Source organism: Salmo salar, chromosome 26 (genome assembly GCF_965601325.2).
Source record: "Salmo salar chromosome 26, fSalSal1, whole genome shotgun sequence".
NCBI classification, from domain to species: domain Eukaryota; kingdom Metazoa; phylum Chordata; class Actinopteri; order Salmoniformes; family Salmonidae; genus Salmo; species Salmo salar.
Genome location: NC_138316.1, coordinates 12,517,698 through 12,536,186, shown reverse-complemented (window position 1 = coordinate 12,536,186; position 18,489 = coordinate 12,517,698). Strand labels below are relative to the sequence as shown.

The 18,489-nt window shown below is 44.7% G+C and overlaps 1 protein-coding gene across 6 annotated transcripts in view; it reads left to right on the top strand.

Annotated features, from left to right (window-relative positions):
- LOC106587166 (zinc finger protein 536) overlaps nt 1-18,489 on the top strand; it is a 180,279-nt gene that overhangs the window by 84,531 nt on the left and 77,259 nt on the right. The gene's annotated exons all lie outside the window — the stretch shown is intronic.

The window sequence follows — 18,489 nt, the reverse complement described above, 5'->3', positions numbered from 1 at the left end:
GATTCCATTGGTTGCTAGCGTGAGGTAAGTGTAAGCAAGCAATTCACTGTTGAAGGCGCTGCGTGGTCAATCCGACGTCTGCATCGGCCGTGCAGCGTTTACGGTGATGCGGCCTCTGCAGAAGTCAGGGCATTCATGCTTCTTGAGCTTTGCGGAGAAGCGCAGAGCTGTTGTGAAGGAAGTTGTCAAGAAAGTGAGTTTTTGTTTACACAGGACCTCCCGCCCCCCACCTACCATCGACCAATCATGTCAATGTGGAGCTATACGAAACCCCCTGCGTTGTTCCAACATTTGGGAGGCGCGCAACTACGCATCACAGAGCTCAGTTTGGCCTCTCTGTGTGCCATACGGAGTCTCCGACCACATTTTCGGATCAAGACTAAATAGGCTCTTACTCTACACCTGTTGTATACGAAGCATGTGACAAATGCAATTTTATTTGGGCTGCGTGGAGGAAATAAAGAGAGCAGAAACAGAAAGAGAGAGAGAGACAGAGAAAAGAGGAGAGGGAGTGAGGCGGAGCGACAGCGAGAGAAATAGAAAGAGTTTGAGCAAAGGGAAGGATGGCAACCAGTTGATGAAAATGACTTGCCGCTGAGAAAGGAGCGTACAGTATGATCATGCAGCTACTCAGAGCCTGGTCGCATCAGACTGTAGAGCGAGAGGGGCTTTTCTCAAGGCCTCGAGCAGGAGCACCTCCACTCCACCCCTCACTCCCACCTCTCTGCTCCGGCTACAAACCTACTGCTCCTATTCCTCTGGAGAATCCCCCATGTCTAAATATGTTTAAGAGGAGCAGCGCTTTAACATGGCAAGGATTAGTCGTATATCCCTAGGTCTTTACGGCTCTCAAACATGGAGGCAAAACGCTTGCGCCATACAAATTGAAATTGGATTTGCCGACTGACGCCTTAGGTTATAAAGCACGGATATTCATCTAATTACGTAATTACAATGGGGGTAATTACACATGCAGACTTACTGTTACATTGTAATTGCTGTGTAATTAAAGCAAAAATAACTAGAACTGTTCATGCCCAAATTGTTAGAAAAGCTTGGTGAGCGTCAAAACGGTAGCTATCTGAAACCCGCTCTGCGTCTGTCTGCGTTCGTCTCCGTGGAAACCCACTCTGGTATAAGATTGCTACTCAATCCCACCTTGACTGTCATACGAAGAGTTACACTTTATCCGTCTCTCATCGTCTTTCTAGCCTAAGAGGCAAGACTACGGACTCTGTTCAGATATGAAGTGGCGACCGAGAACGTCGCCAAAAATAGACATAGAAGTGAAAGGAGAAACAACTCAGGGCATTCGTGTCATACAGTAGATGGCATTGAAAGTGTGATTTAAAAGCCCGGTGGTTTGAAGGCTAGGTAGAGCTGGCCTGTGAAACCCCACCCCAGTGTCAGATGGAGGAGAGCCATCGGTCTGGTTGGCTTCTTCAAAGGGCTGGAGCTAGTATGGCGAAGTAAACAGGTATCTGTGGGATCACGGAGAGTCTCCTTCGGTACGCTCTTTCTCACAAAGATACCGTTCCTCTCTCCCAGTCAAGCCAGACCTTTGAAATGAGAACAGTGTTCTGTCTGTGTGTGTGTGTGTGTGTGTGTGTTTTTATAGCTAATTAGGGGGGGTATTTGGATGAATTATGTCAATGCCTTCCCTCTCTCTTCCTATCTCCATCTTTCTCCCTCTCTCTGTCTCTCTCTCCCTCTTTCTCTCTGTCTATCTCTCTCCCTCTCTCTCTCTCCCCCTCTGTCTCTCCCCCCCCCCCCCCTCTCTCTCTCTCTCTCTCTCTATCTCTCTCTCTCCCTCTCTGTCTCTCTCCCCCTCTCTGTCTCTCTCCCCCTCTCTGTCTCAGTTTACCTCTCTCTTTCTCTCTCTCCCTCTTCACTTATTTCTTTCTCTTTGTAATTGACATCCGGGTTCTCTTTTTTTCTTTCTTAATATTTCTTTCTTTCTTTATCTGAGAACTTGCCTGCTTCAAACCTGTGCTGTAGCCACTCTTTTGAAGACTAGCGCCTCAAACTGGCATGTCGTGTCTGTATTTTTTTTACGTGTCACAAAACTCAAAAAGATGTCATTGTGTCCGAAGCAAATTCATTACAGAGCTGTATTTCAGTATTGTAGGTCAGGATTCTGGTGTCTTTCTGGTGTCAAAAGTTCTATTCACTAATTGTCAGTGTGCTCTACTGATTAACATGTCTTGGATAAATGTAGACTTAGTATTTTTGTACACGCTTGCACAATATAAAAGGGCAATTTATTTCTCTTCAGCGGCTCAGTCGATTTCTCTCCCTTTTTTGTACTCACTGTCTCCACAATCTCTCTCTCTCTCCACAATCTCTCTCCCTCTCTCTTAGACTCAATTTGTAAATATTACCCATGGTGGGAATAAGCTAAGCCTTTTTAGATATTTAAAAATTCCAATTGTATTCCAAAGTGTATTTGAAAGAGTAGAAGTCAGTGTCGTTTTCTCTTGCTCACCGTATTCCTGGGTGGTTATCACCGGGCTGTCCTTATGAAACATTTATCAGGCTGTTTCATGTCTTAATGATCACGTTAGGATTCCCCACTTGGTTATGGAGCTGGAGCAAAGAGATGTGCTGTTGAGAGAGAGTGAGAGGGAGAGAGAGAGAGAAAGAGAGAGAGAGAGAATAAACTGCATGCATTATACCAACCACTTTTTAATTCCACATCTTTGCCAAAACATTGCTTACCTTTCTCCTGAACAAGCCTCCTTGGCACGTCACACATTTTCTTCCTCGTTCCCACCATTTCTGTTTTCTGTTTTTATAATTAAAACATAATATTTATCTTTCCATAACAGAAGGCTGCCTTACTGTGGTAGGTAGACTGTTTGAATATTAATATTCTACATGCTATCTCCTCCGGAGTCTGAGGAAGTGTCATTGGTGAAATAGTGAAAGTGAAGGTGACTCGCCCTCTGTTCTGTCAGAGAGCTGGGAACCAGAGCAGGGTTGCCAAGTTTAGCTGATTGAACATGGAAGAGATTGTGAAGAGGTTTTGACTAAATGAACACGAGGGACACGTTGGGGGAATGCATCATGCTGTATTTACCTAGCCGCAGTCCGAGTACTCTGACAAAATGACCCTGTATCCAAAAGTTGAAACTTAAACTGAAACTTTGATTACATGAAAGCCTTCACGTAGGAGTTGGTGTTGTTGTCTCTGACAGGGATAGTTGAATGAGAGGAACGTAGGGTTCCTTGTTTCACTGGTGACAGCTGTCTGACTCGGTCAATGCTGAATTCCTCCAAAATGTGTCTGGGCTCTCAGACAGAGAATGCAAATGGATGGCAGGGTGGGTGGCTGGGTGAGAGAGCTTTGTTTGAACAAGTTAACTTGGGCATGATTGGGGTTCCTCCCGTGTGAAAGAGCAAGTGAATACATTGACCTTTGTCTCATTAAAAATGGAGGACCAGCCGTATGATACCATGATAGAGGAATCTCTCTCTTTCTACCCTTCTCTCTTTTCCCACTTATTTCTCTCTCTCTCTCCCACACACCCACACATGCACGCAGACACACACACACATAAAAAACTGTGGGTGATGTCATATTTGGGTGATGGCCTATGGGTGAGGGGCTATTTCGACTTGAATATCACCACTGGCCATGGTATGTGGTCACTCCTAACCCCACTGACAAGTCACATAAAACAGCCCTTTGTGTCAACTCTGGGACGATGACATGAGCCAGATAATGACATGAACATTTTGCCTCTTTTTTTTAGCGAAGGTAATCTCTTAATCAGAAAGAGGAAAACAAATGGGCAAGAAAAATGAAGTCCAAGGATTGAGATCTTTGCCTGCACATTCCAGTTGTTCTTAAAATATTTGGCAATGTCAATTAGTAAGTGAGCAGAGCTAGCTGATGAACACAATTTTCCACTAGACTGAGCACCCTATTGTTGTGGAGTGAACAGCAGATTTCTGAGGTCATTATCATTCCCCGTTAGCCTGGCCCAGCTGCTCCTCTCGGCTCCAGCCAAACTCTACACCACGGCTCAGGGTAGCACGCAGCAACAGGGGGGCGCCAGGGAGGAGGGGGCTGGCAGGCTGGAGAGGGAGATAGAGAGAGACAGAGAGATGGAGGGCAAGAGAGAGGAGGGGAGGAATGAGGGACTGAAATAGAGGGATGGAGTGAGGTTGGGCGCCAAGGAAGGATGGAAAGATGGGAGAATGTAAGAGGTGCATGACAGGAAAAGGGCATGATAGAGAGAAAGGGAGAAATGCCCTTAGCGTTCTAGGATAACTCCATCTTTTATCTGGACTTACAGCTGAACTCAGAGGCTTGGAAAATAGAAACTAAGACCTATCTAAGACATGCGAGAAAGCTGTCTCTAAACCAACATGCTGCTCTGCTTCATAGGCCCTCAGAAAAAAATACGTCTCCCAACGTGTCTCTCTGCGCACTGTAAATTCCACGGTGGTGTGTTGAGGATGTGTTTGAGCTGGTGTTCAGGTTGGAGCTGGAGGAGAGACAGACATAGGGATGTTCTATAGAGCAGTATCCGCTGAGCCCTGGTCTCCCACCCAAACCCGGCTCAGACTCAGCTCCTCTCTCCTGGATCTGGAGCCCAGGAGTGCTTAGACACTAGCAGTGCTCATATCTTTACCCCAGCTTTTCTCTCTCTCTCTCTCTCTCTCTCTCTCTCTCTCTCTCTCTCTCTCTCTCTCTCTCTCTCTCTCTCTCTCTCTCTCTCTCTCTCTCTCTCTCTCTCTCTCTCTCTCTCTCTCTCTCTCTCTCTCTCTCTCTCTCTCTCTCTCTCTCTCTCTCTCTCTCTCTCTCTCTCTCTCTCCTCTCTCTCTCTCTCTCTCAAAATTGTCCCTTCCTCTCAGCCTGTTAGTGTGTTGTAGAGTGAACCTGGTTTCTCTGGCCGAGTATGGATCCATGTTTGCAGGAGATTTGAGTGTTGAGCAGGGAGCTTGTGCTATGTGTGCATATATCACCTAGGATCAGAACAGCCAGGCCATTTAAGAGAGAGAGGATGACAGTAAAGCTGCTAAGGGGACAAGGACTCACAGATGACAAGGCAAGGGGAGGGAGGAGAGGGGGATAAGGGGAAGGAGAGGGCGCCACAGCATGCACTGTTACGTGACTCAGACATCTACTCTGCCACCTCCCCCTATAAGAGACATTATCTCTGATAGGTCGCCGCTTCCTTTGAACGCACAGAGAGGTTTGAGAGCCCAGCTGTAGTAGTATCAAAGATAGTCTAGGTCAGGGACAAGTATAGGGGCTCCGCCACTCAGGAGAAGTGTCATTGGACAAGTACAACTATCTTAGACAAAGTGTCACATGAGTAACTGACAGTAGTGAGTATTGCACAAGGACATACAGCAGTGTTCCCCAACTGGCGGCCCCCCGGGCCACGAGTGGGTTTATTTGGCCGCCCAAGTTTTCTGAGCAAATAATATACTGTACCAGTCAAAAGTTTGGACACACCTACTCATTCCAGAGTTTTTCTCTATTTTTACTATTTTCTACATTGGAGAATAATATTGAAGACATCAAAACTATGAAATAACACACATGGAATCATGTAGTATGCAAAAAAAAGTGTTAAACAAATCAAAATATATTTTATATTTGAGATTCTTCGAAGTAGCCATCCTTTGCCTTGATGAGAACTTTGCACACTATTGGCATTCTCTCAACCAGCAGCATGAGGTAGTCACCTGGAATGCATTTCAATTAACAGTTGTGCCTTGTTAAAAGTTAATTTGTTAATGCTTTTGAGCCAATCAGTTCTGTTGTGACAAGGTAGGGGTGGTATGCAGAAGATAGCCCTATTTGGTAAAAGAGCAAGTCCATATTTTGGCAACAACAATTCGAATAAGCAAAGATAAATGACAGTCCATCATTACTTTAAGGCATGATGGACAGTCAATGCGGAAAATTTCAAGAACTTTGAAAGTTTCTTCAAGTGCAGTCGCAAAGACCATCAAGCGCTATGATGAAACTGGCTCCCGTGAGGACCACCACAGGAAAGGATGACCCAGAGTTACCTCTGCTGCAGAGGATAAGTTCATTAGAGTTACCAGCCTCAGAAATTGCAGCCCAAATAAATGCTTCACAGAGTTCAAGTAACAGACACATCGCAACATCAACTGTTCAGAGGACGCTGCGCGAATAAGGCCTTCATGGTCGAATTGCTGCAAAGAAACCACTACTAAAGGACACCAATAAGAAGAAGACACTTATTTCAGCCAAGAAACATGAGAAATCGACATTAGACTGGTGGAAATCTGTCCTTTGGTCTGATGAGTCCAAATTTGAGATTTTTGGTTCCAACTGCCTTGTCTTTGTGAGATGCAGAGTAGGTGAATGGATGATCTCCTCATGTGTTGAATCCACCGTGAAGCATAGAGGAGGAGGTGTGATGGTGTGGGGGTGCTTTGCTGGTGACACTATCAGTGATTTATTTCGAATTCAAGGCACACTTAACCAGCATGGCTACCACAGCATTCTGCAGCGATATGCCGTCCCATCTGGTTTGCGCTTAGTGGGACTATCATTTGTTTTTCAACAGACAATGAAGCAACACACCTCCAGGCTGTGTAAGGCCTATTTGACCAAGAAGGAGAGTGATGGAGTGCTGCATCAGATGACCTGGCCTCCACAATCACCCGACCTCAACTCAGTTGAGATGGTTTGGGATGTGTTGGACCGCAGAGTGAAGGAAAAGCAGCCAACAAGTGCTCAGCAAGACTGTTGGAAAACTCCGTCAAGACTTTTGGAAAAGCATTCCAAGCATTCCAAAAAAGCAAGATGGCACCGACAGAGAGGGTCGCCTCACTTCTAGTCCTTAGGAAACTATGCAGTATTTTAATTTTTTTTGAATGTATTATTTCTTACATTGTTAGGCCAGAAAATCTTAAGTGTTATTACATACAGCCGGGAAGAACTATTGGATATCAGAGCGACGTCAACTTACCAGCACTATGACCAGGAATACGACTTTCCCGAAGCGGATGCTTTGTTCGAACCACCCAAGGCATTCAAACTGATTCCAGAGGCTGACCCAAAACAACGTCGCCGCAGGAAAGGTAGACGGAGCGGCCTTCTGGTCAGATTTTGGAGGCGCGCACACCACCCACGGCTTCCCAAGTATTTTACTCGCTAATATCCAGTCCCTAGATAACAAGGTAGATGAAATTAGGGCTAGGGTTGTTTTCCAGTGAGACTTCCGGGATTGTAACATACTCTGTTTCACGGAAACATGGCTCTCTGGGGACATGCTGTCGGAGTTTGTACAGACACCGAGATTCTTTGTGCGTCACGACGACAGGAATAAACATCTCTCAGGGAAGAAGAAGGGCGGGGGTGTATGTTTCATGATTAATGTAATTGTAACAACATACAGGAACTCAAGTCCTTCTGTTCACCGGACCTAGAATTACAATCAAATGCCATCCATATTATCTCACAAGAAAATTCTCGTCGGTTATTGTCACTCCGGTGTATATCCCACCCAAGCCGACACCACAACGGTCCTCAAGGAATTCCACTGGACTCCATGCAAACTGGAAACAATATATCCAGAGGCTGCATTTATTGTAGCTGGGGATTTTAACAAAGCAAATTTGAGAACAAGGCTACCTAAATTCTATCAGCATATTGATTGTAGTACCCGGGCTGTCAAAACACTGGATCACTGCTACTCTAACTTCTGCGATGCATACAAAGCCCTCCCCGGCCCACCATTTGGCAAATCCAACCACGACTCCATTTTGCTTCTCCCCTCCTATAGCCAGAAACTCAAACAGGATGTACCTGCGACAAGGACCATTCAATGCTGGTCTGACCAATCGGAATCCATGCTTCAAGATTGTTTTGATCACGCAGACTGGGACATGTTCCAGGTAGCCTCAGAGAATAATATAGATTCATATGCTGATTCAGTGAGTGAGTTTATAAGGAAGTGCGTAGGAGATGTTGTTCCCACTGTGACTATTAAAACCTACCCTAACCAGAAACCGTGGATAGATGGCTGCATTCGATCAAAACTAAAAGCGCGAACCACCGCATTTAACCATGGAAAGATGACCAGGAATATGGCCAAATACAAAAAGTGTTGTTATTCCCTCCGCAAGGCAATCAAACAAGCGAAACATCAGTATAGGGACAAAGTGGAGCCGCAATTCCACGGCTCAGACACGAGATGAACTTCTACAGATGCACAATTGAGAGCATCCTGTCGGGCTATATCACCACCTGGTACGGCAACTGCACCGCCCACAACCGCAGGGCTCTCCAGAGGGTGGTACATTCTGCACAGCACATCACCGGGGGCACACTGCCTGCCCTCCAGGAAACCTACAGCACCCAATGTCACAGGAAGGCCAAAAAGATCATCAAGGACAACAACCACCCGAGCCACTGCCTGGTCACCCCGCTAACATCCAGAAGGCGAGGTCAGTACAGGTGCATCAAACCTGGGACGAGAGACTGAAAAAGAGCTTCTATCTCAAGGCCATCAGACTGTTAAACAGCCATCGCTAACACAGAGAGGCTGCTGCCTACATACAGACTTGAAATCATTGGCCACTCATTAGCCACAAATGGACCATTAGTCACTTTAATAACGCCACTTTAAGGATGTTGACATATCTTGCACTACTCATCCCATATATATATATATACTGTATTTTATACTGTCTATTGCATCTCGTGTATGCCGGTCGGTCATGGCCCATCCATGTATTTATATGTACATATTCTTATTCCATCCCTTTACTTAGATTTGTGTGTATTAGGTAGTTGTTGTGGAATTGTTAGATTACTTGTTAGATATTGCTGCACTGTCGGGAACTAGAAGCACAACATCTGCTGACCATGTGTATGTGACCAATAACATTTGATTTGATTTGATGAAGCTGGTTGAGAGAATTTCAAGAGTGTGCAAAGCTGTCATCAAGGCAAAGGGTGGCTACTTTGAAGAGTCTGAAATATAAAATATATTTGTTTAACACTTTCTTGGTTACTACAGGATTCCATGTGTTATTTCATAGTTTTGATGTAGAAAAACTTTTAACTGGTATTCTATATATATATATATATGGAATTTGGAATTTTTATTGTTGGACATAAAAGACTGTACAAACACCAGGAAATCAGCTCCAAGTGATTTTAATTTAAGAAATCTGGTCCCAAGTATTCCCACACATAATAGAGAGACACGTGATCGTATACAGATGTTAGCAATGTTAGAAATGATTATATGTTTTAGTCAAACTTTGTCTGTTTGGGCTTCTTGCAGACAATTTGCAGTCTACAAATTATTAGTATTTATGTTCCGGCACCCTGACCATCCGCTCCGGAAAAAAATTGTCCCGCGGCTGAATCGAGTTGATGATCCCTGACATACAGTATGCAAACCTTCACATTGGGGTTTGTGGATTCATATCTTCTGTAGTTATTAGCAGGAATAATACTTGTTATATTGCATGACAGCAGACAGTGATTGATCAAGACTGAATGATGTAAATCAGGAGTGGAAGGGACTGTGACATACCCAGTGAAGTACATGCAGCCCTACTTTCTCTTATAAAACACTGTCCTCTTTCTCCTGAGAGTCAGAACACAGTATTACTGTAATTAGCCGGTAGTCATTGACACTGTACATACAGTGGTATCGTGGTCACATATCACAAATCATTCAACACCCTGCTGTTTTTCATGAGTTAGCATTGGAGAAAATACGGTTTTCCTTCATATTACACAAAGCATCCTGATACCTGCATCTTAACATCCAAAGGAGTCCTTTTTAAAAATGATTAAAGGTTCTTTGACTCAAAGTACAACAAACTATGGAAGAGAAACAAGCTCTCTCACTTTTGTACTTGCCAGCTGCACATTTTAATGTGCCCCCAGTAGCATCTTTACCCCTTCCCGTCACCCCCTGGCACCCTTTCCCTCTCGCACCTTTCCATATTCTACTGTATATGTCTAATCCCCCCTCGCCTACCTGTAGAAAGTTTGCATTAGTTGAGCGAGCGGCATCAAAGCGTTGCTCTCAGCTTGCAGCTGCCAAGCTCCCCGTCCCCAGTCAGCAGGCATCCAGCTGTCAGGCTCAGAGAAGAGGAAGAGAGGGTGGAAATCTCTCACCAGCCATATGGTACTGAGTTCTGCCGGAGCCTCGCCGCTCCGTGAGCAAATGGCAAACTCATATATCTCATCAACACTCTTAATATCCAGGGCTGAGATGGAGAATATTTACATTTTTACAACCAATACTAGATAGTAGGTGACATGTGGTACAATGTTGATGTGACCTGCCCGCTCTGATGTGAGTGTGACTATTAGTATTGATAGGAGTAGGTATTACCAAGCATTATGTGTTTGATTAATTAGCATTCAAACTCCCTTGATAGCTCTCCCTAGATCAGTAACATGTTTCACTTTATAGAACCCCTTCTGGAAGGCCCAGGCAGTGAGATTTGAGCGGGCCTAACCCCAGAGACATTGGGCTTTCTCATTTTTCTGTTAGCAGGATGCTACGCCTCCTCTGTTAATCCTTAAAGGCCTGTGCATCCAGGATCTCCTGCTGCAGTGTAAGTAACGCCTTATGGCACCGAAAGCCCCAGCGAATCGCAGGGAATGTTGGCGGTATTAGCGTTACATTACCGCATAAAGCTCAAAAACACTGTCACCCTCAGTGGCAACGAATCCCCCTCTATTCTTTTGCAAACACCATTACATTGCCCTGAGTGGAAATTACACAATCTAATTGGGGGAGAGAGAGAGCTATAGAGAGAGGGAGCTATATAGAGAGATAGCTATAGAGAGAGATAGAGCTATAGAGAGAGATAGAGCTATAGAGAGAGATAGAGCTATATATAGAGAGAGCTATAGAGAGAGATAGAGCTATAGAGAGAGATAGAGCTATATAGTGAGAGAGCTATAGAGAGCGAGAGAGAGCTATAGAGAGAGAGAGCTATAGCGAGAGATAGCTATACAGAGAGAGAGCTAGAGAGAGAGAGAGCTATAGAGAGAGAGAGCTATATAGAGAGATAGCTATATGTGTAGCGAGATAGCTATAGGGAGAGAAAGGGATAAAGGGAGAGAGAGATAAAGAATGAGAGATAAAGAAAGAGAGAGAGAGAGAGCTAGAGAGGGAATGATAAAGAGAGAGAGATAAAGAGAGTGCAAGATAAAGAGATAGTGATAGAGAGAGAGAGAGATAACGACAGAGAGAAAGAGAGAGAGCTAGAGAGGGGGAGCTATAGAGAGAGATAATGTGTCTGCTATGTGAGAAATAGAGAGATCAGGAGAAAAAGAGGGAAAGAAGTGAGAAAACAAATCTTTTCTCAACCCAACCTGAAGCAGTCGCCATTACAAGCGAGGCTAGAGGAGATTGATATGGCGGCTGCAGTGTTTTGGAGGGACGGTAACGTTAATGGCCCCACTGGGTTTTTAATGAGTGTTGTGCCCCAAACAAAATGAGCTAATTAGTGTTATCATCCATATATCAGACTCTATACACACACATGCAACCACACACACACACACAACCACACACACACACACAGACAGATAGACAAAACCAATATGGTATGCTAAGAAGGCTGATAATGTTTCTTTGAGCCATCCTGGTGTACCTACATTTAAACCCATGATTTAAGTATTTTCAATCAGTTGTCCACCTTGCAGTAAGAATTAGGAAGCAATATATATATATATATATATATATATATATATATATATATATATATATATATATATATATATATATATATATATATATATATATATATATATACAGTACCTTCGGAAAGTATTCAGACCCCTTGACTTTTTCCACATTTTGTCACGTTACAGCCTTATTCTAAAATGGATTAAATAAATAAAAACTCCTCATCAATCTACACACAAAAAAATAAAAAAAATAAAGGGAACACTTAAACAACACAATGTAACTCCAAGTCAATCACACTTCTGTGAAATCAAACTGTCCACTTAGGAAGCAACACTGATTGACAATAAATTTCACATGCTGTTGTGCAAATGGAATAGACAACAGGTGGAAATTATAGGCAATTAGCAAGACACCCCCAATAAAGGAGTGGTTCTGCAGGTGGGGACCACAGACCACTTCTCAGTTCCTATGCTTCCTGGCTGATGTTTTGGTCACTTTTGAATGCTGGCGGTGCTTTCACTCTAGTGGTAGCATGAGACGGAGTCTACAACCCACACAAATGGCTCAGGTAGTGCAGCTCATCCAGGATGGCACATCAATGCGAGCTGTGGCAAGAAGGTTTGCTGTGTCTGTCAGCGTAGTGTCCAGAGCATGGAGGTGCTACCAGGAGACAGGCCAGTACATCAGGAGATGTGGAGGAGGCCGTAGGAGGGCAACAACCCAGCAGCAGGACCGCTACCTCCGTTTTTGTGCAAGGAGGAGCAGGAGAAGCACTGCCAGAGCCCTGCAAAATGACCTTCAGCAGGCCACAAATGTGCATGTGTCTGCTCAAATGGTCAGAAACAGACTCCATGAGGGTGGTATGAGGGCCCGACGTCCACAGGTGGGGGTTGTGTTTAAAGCCCAACAACGTGCAGGACGTTTGGCATTTGCCAGAGAACACCAAGATTGGCAAATTCGCCACTGGCGCCCTGTGCTCTTCACAGATGAAAGCAGGTTCACACTGAGCACATGTGACAGACGTGACAGAGTCTGGAGACGCCGTGGAGAACGTTCTGCTGCCTGCAACATCCTCCAGCATGACCGGTTTGGCGGTGGGTCAGTCATGGTGTGGGGTGGCATTTCTTTGGGGGGCCGCACAGCCCTCCATGTGCTCGCCAGAGGTAGCCTGACTGCCATTAGGTACCGAGATGAGATCCTCAGACCCCTTGTGAGACCATATGCTGGTGCGGTTGGCCCTGGGTTCCTCCTAATGCAAGACAATGCTAGACCTCATGTGGCTGGAGTGTGTCAGCAGTTCCTGCAAGAGGAAGGCATTGCTGCTATGGACTGGCCCGCCCGTTCCCCAGACCTGAATCCAATTGAGCACATCTGGGACATCATGTCTCGCTCCATCCACCAACGCCACGTTGCACCACAGACTGTCCAGGAGTTGGCGGATGCTTTAGTCCAGGTCTGGGAGGAGATCCCTCAGGAGACCATCCGCCACCTCATCAGGAGCATGCCCAGGCATTGTAGGGAGGTCATACAGGCACGTGGAGGCCACACACACTACTGAGCCTCATTTTGACTTGTTTTAAGGACATTACATCAAAGTTGGATCAGCCTGTAGTGTGGTTTTCCACTTTAATTTTGAGTGTGACTCCAAATCCAGACCTCCATGGGTTGATAAATTGGATTTCCATTGATTATTTTTGTGTGATTTTGTTGTCAGCACATTCAACTATGTAAAGAAAAAAGTATTTAATAAGATTATTTCATTCATTCAGATCTAGGATGTGTTATTTTAGTGTTCCCTTAATTTTTTTGAGCAGTGTATATATATATATTTCTGTTGTGCTGGTATCATCAGCCACAATGTTCTCCTTCTATATCAGTCATACTGGAAAATACAACAGTTGCTTCATTTCCCAGTGTATGTGGATGGACTATAGATATATCTATCTTGAGTTGTTTTATCCATTCTTCATAGTGCTTTTTCCTCTGAAGCCCGTGAAGCCGTGCCCTGTTTGTGAGCGGAGCGATTATGTCCACAGGTTTATAAGCAGGATAACAATGCCACGAGCAACGTCGGGGAAACTAAAGGGTCCTCCGATTTCCTGGCATCTGGACTCAATCCCTGTTACCTGCGTGTAAACCTGTGTTTGTCCCGCCACTGCTTCTCGTTGACCACGTAGACTGACCCCCACTTTATTTTTCTGGCACTAAGCCTATTATAAAATCAATAAACAATCGTCTTTTTTTTGTTGGTCTTTTAAATCGTCTTTTTTCTCCTCTGTATATCCTCTGCGATGGAGGGAAACGGGTGGCGCACACAGCGGATGCAAAAAGCTCTGTAAACCCGTTGGTTTCTCTTCTCCTGCCTGCCAGAGCAGACTCAATTGAGTCTTTAACCAACTGCCCCCCCCCCCATGTCAGAGTCATTATCCAATTGCGTCTATTCTACCGTATGTGACCCTAGGATGACCTGAGGAGCCATCATTTTTCACTTAAAACAGTCATGGGGAAAACCTCTCTTATGACAGATGCTATCAGAGGAATAGCTCTTTACTCGAAAGGGACATTCTGTACAGGGGGAAATGATTTCCAGACTTCCCCTGTATAATCTGATATTGATGAACAGATTATGTATTTTATTGGAAAGTTTAGAACTCTGGACAAATCACCAAATATTTACTATTGATCCTTTCTTAGTAGCTTTTCACTAAGTTTACAGCCGCTAATAGGCTGCTTACAGTAGTTTAGCATTCCACCCGCATGTTACAGATTGGTGTTTGATGCCTATGGCATGATGGACATTTTTAATTGTCACTTTCTGAAAATGTAATAATCCTCTCGATAAAAATCAACAAACACTGACTTTGACAACTGATTTTTAAATTGAGCATAAGAGTAAAGCAGCATTCCCAGATTTTGATTCTCACTGTCAGTTTAAACTAATGTGTCAAACACAGCGGTAGCGATGTCAATGTAAACCAATTTCATTCCACCAGCTTGAAAGAAGAATTTTGAAATGAAAATGTCTGTAACAAGTCTACGTCATTTTTTCCCCCCACCATTTATTTCATGTCTCCCTTGTTTTTTTCTTTTTTTTAGGTTTTCTTGGGAGTGTTCATAATTATGGGTAATCATAAACAACTTAGGAGTTACTAATGAGACTGTGTTGTACTGTATGTTGGGTTCGTATGGGCCCTCTCCACAGCCGTACCAGTGTGGGCAGAATAAACAGCTCTCGGTTCTGTGTTAGGTGTTCCTTTTTGCCAATTTGATCTTGTGCCTTTACAGTAGATTCATTTCCCCCTTACCATACTGTGAATTAGATACAGAAACAGATTTCTCCAAGCTGTTGAATCCTCTGCTGTGGGTTCCCACTAGCCTCCAGATTGGCTGCCTCTCTTCACTGAAGCCCTGATAGGTTATCCTAATTGGGAAGGCTCTGACCAGCAGGCCCTTGCCCAAACGGTCCCCTGGACTGCGTTATGGGCCCCAGGGACCAGGGAGGGACACACAGGGGCCGCTCACAGGGAGCTCCACCGTGACACTGAGTGGGCCGCTGGCTCCAGCCCTGGGAGAGGCAGGATGGTACAGGCATGTGTTTCATCTCTCCCATCCAAAGCAGACGGAGGATTGTATCGTTGTCATTAATGTGTCACGCAACCTTGCTCAGTGTCTGCACTGTCAGAGCCTGCCTTAGCGACAATTACCGTGGAAACCAGCTTTTGATCTTCCTGGTTCGAAAGGTCTGCGTCGTGATTGGCGGCTGTTTTATTTTCCTCTCCTCCGCTCCGTCTCTATCTCCATCTCCTTTGCCCTCCCTCTATTCCTTTTGGAGCATGCTCAGTTTGTGTCCTCTATTGGATACGGGTGTAGTGTGCTCATATTATGGCGTTAGGCAATGAATGCTTCTTACCGTAGTTTAGATATTAGTTCCTGGGTAAGCAGTGACAACCCCTGGACAGGTCACCTCCTCAAGCCTTATTTACCTGGCCTCTGCTCTGGAATCACAGAGAGAAAAGCACTCCTCTTGCTCTCTGTTTCTGTCCTTTTTCTCACTCCTGTTCCCTTATTTCCACTGGGAGGAACGTTGACCTCATTTGTGAGGACAATAACCCCCTTGACTTTGGGGATTAAGACACGAAACCTTTGTGGATTAATTAGGTTTGAAGCTGAATTCATTTTGTCGCTATGGAATGCAACACAAAAAAAAAAAGAAAGGAAAAAAATGTAAAGTGTGTGTGAGCTCTAGGTTGTGTTGTGTTGTGTTGTGTTTTTACTGTTTGCCCAGGTGGATACTAGTTTGACAATCTTACCGGCAATAGGCTACAGTGGGTTGGAGCTGGAGTCAATGCAGTCGACTCTCTAGAGCTCCACTTTGGCTTGTCACACATAACGAGCAGGAAGTAGCAGCTCTGACAATGCCGCAGGAGTCATATTGTCTCAGTTGTCTTGGTAACAAAGCAAAGTGTTTGTTTGTCTAAGATCTAGCACGATTGCAATTGAGATGGTTAACACCTATTGTTTTTTCTTAAGAGCATATGTTGCTTGAGATTAACTTTCACGTGAAAAGAGCTGTTAGCCATGTTTGTTTACAAAATACCAAAGGTGTTTAACTCACTGAAGATGAAACAACATAAGCTCAGAACATTGCGTTTTTTCCTCTCAACGTATATATTGAAACTGTGGGGGTTATTAAAGTCACACCTTTATGACTTGGTAGACCAAGGTGAATATACATTGTGTCAGCTCCCATAGTTCCCACACTGTTATTCTGCCTATATCTCCTGTGACGCTAGTCCCAGTAAATGCAGAGCCAGTGATATTGCCTAAGTTGAGTGCCCTCGCCGTTCCAGGCCTGGTTTATACTAAAGGAATGATCTGATCCTTATTCAAACTCCTAGTCCAGTGCAGTGCTACGGCATTGTATTGTATTGATTACGTGACCTGATGCACTAGCTCACCAGAGGCACGGGATCAGGCTCTGTCTCAAAGTTTCCTCCGACTCTCAGCGGGATGGAGCTCTGCTCTGAACATCAGGCCTCGACCCTGTCTGAAGTGAGCTGCTCCCTCTGGAGACAGGACACAGGTTTAACCAGGGCTTTTTGGGGAAGCTCAACCCTCCCCTGTGTTCCTCCACCAGCCCCCCCCCCCCCCCCCTTAAGACGTGGGGCTAAGTCGTGACTGAACCCCTCGTGGCGACGGATCGGCCAAATGCCACCTCTCCTGGCGTGGGTTGCAGGTGAGGTGTAATCGTGCCGGTGCAGTGCTCCTGTGGCCAGAATCAGGTATTTGCTATTAGACACAGAGATGAGGATTCGGAGGAGGACGTGAAATCGCTTTTGGTCCCACACTCTCTGGGTCTTTGAGCCCCGGCCTCACATTTCATACCTTTCATGCTGGTCCTCAACAACACAGGATCAGCCTTTTGTCTTGTTTCTTTCGTCTCTCGGGGAGAGAGAAAAAAAAAGGACCATCTGAAAGTTTGGAGAGAAAAGTTTAGAGGACATTTCTGGATTATGTTCAGGAGACACAAGCTGCTCACAGTATGAACATGGCACCCATTCAATGAGATCTATTTCCATAAAGATGATTTTTACATCACCGGAGTCAATACACAGTTATTGTTGGATTGAAGTTGACTTACCATAAGAAGTCCAGTCGAGTTAATCTTCACCATAAACCAACTGGAAACAACTTCCCATTTCCAGGTGACCTAATAACCGGCGATGCAGCCATCAGATAATGACCACCCATCTCGTTCAGCATTTCAAAGCTACGTATCTGTCCTGCAGAGTTGACAAGTGTTGAGTTCTCCTTTGCGGTAAGCCTAACATCTGATGGCTCTCTGAAATATCCAACGTGTTGGACAGGTGAGGTGCTGTAGCGAGCGACACTTTTGAGATGCGTGTTGGCACCCTGTCACCGTTCTGCAGTGTGCGTCCGCACAGATCACAGTGCGTCTATGAAGGTAACAGCCCATCATTTGAATTACGACTGGTTTCGCCCGCTTTAGCTACAATTAAAGGCTGAAATCTTAGCTGTTTCAGAGGAAGTACTGTCTCCCCTCACTGTTTATAACAAATCATGTCGCGATGTTATGCATTGGGATTTCAATGGTACACGTGTCTACTGTCAGACTGAGGCAAACGGATACTTGGTTCAGAGACCATAGATATTCCTTACCCAGTATCCCCACATACCCCTTACTAAATGAAGTAGCAGCCGTTGATTGCATTGTAAAATCACTCCCTCATTGTGGAGATGTTTTCTCTTTAACTGCATGCTGCGTGGGCTCTTGGAGGGGCTTTGCCTCAACAGACGGGCTCCCACTGCAGTGTGGGGCCAGGTCCAGACATTTTGATGCTTTTTGGGGTGCATCTCCGTCTCTCTGGAAACGAGCTCACAAGAACACACCATATTTTCCAGCATGGTGTTGGTGAGGCATCTAGCTGCTATCTCAATCAGTGTGTTTTTTTTGTACTGTGGCCTGCTGCCTGACGGAAATAGCCCGTAGATTGTGTTAGACCGTTGCCAGTGTCTAATTCTCTATGTAGCTATTTATCTCCTGTATTTATCACAGTCTGTTTATCTGACTTTAACAGACTGCCAATGGAGATTACCCAAATCTGCAAATGAACTCCAAAATGAATCCAGCCTAAATCGCTAAAAAACAACATTTTCTTTAGATTAACATGTCTGTTCCCTGTTTTGACTGTTTCCTCATACATTGTAATATAAAAACATGTTTCCTACTGTATACACCACAGTAGTAATTAATATTATACCATCTACTTTTTTCATTAACTATAAATTGACTTATTTTGTC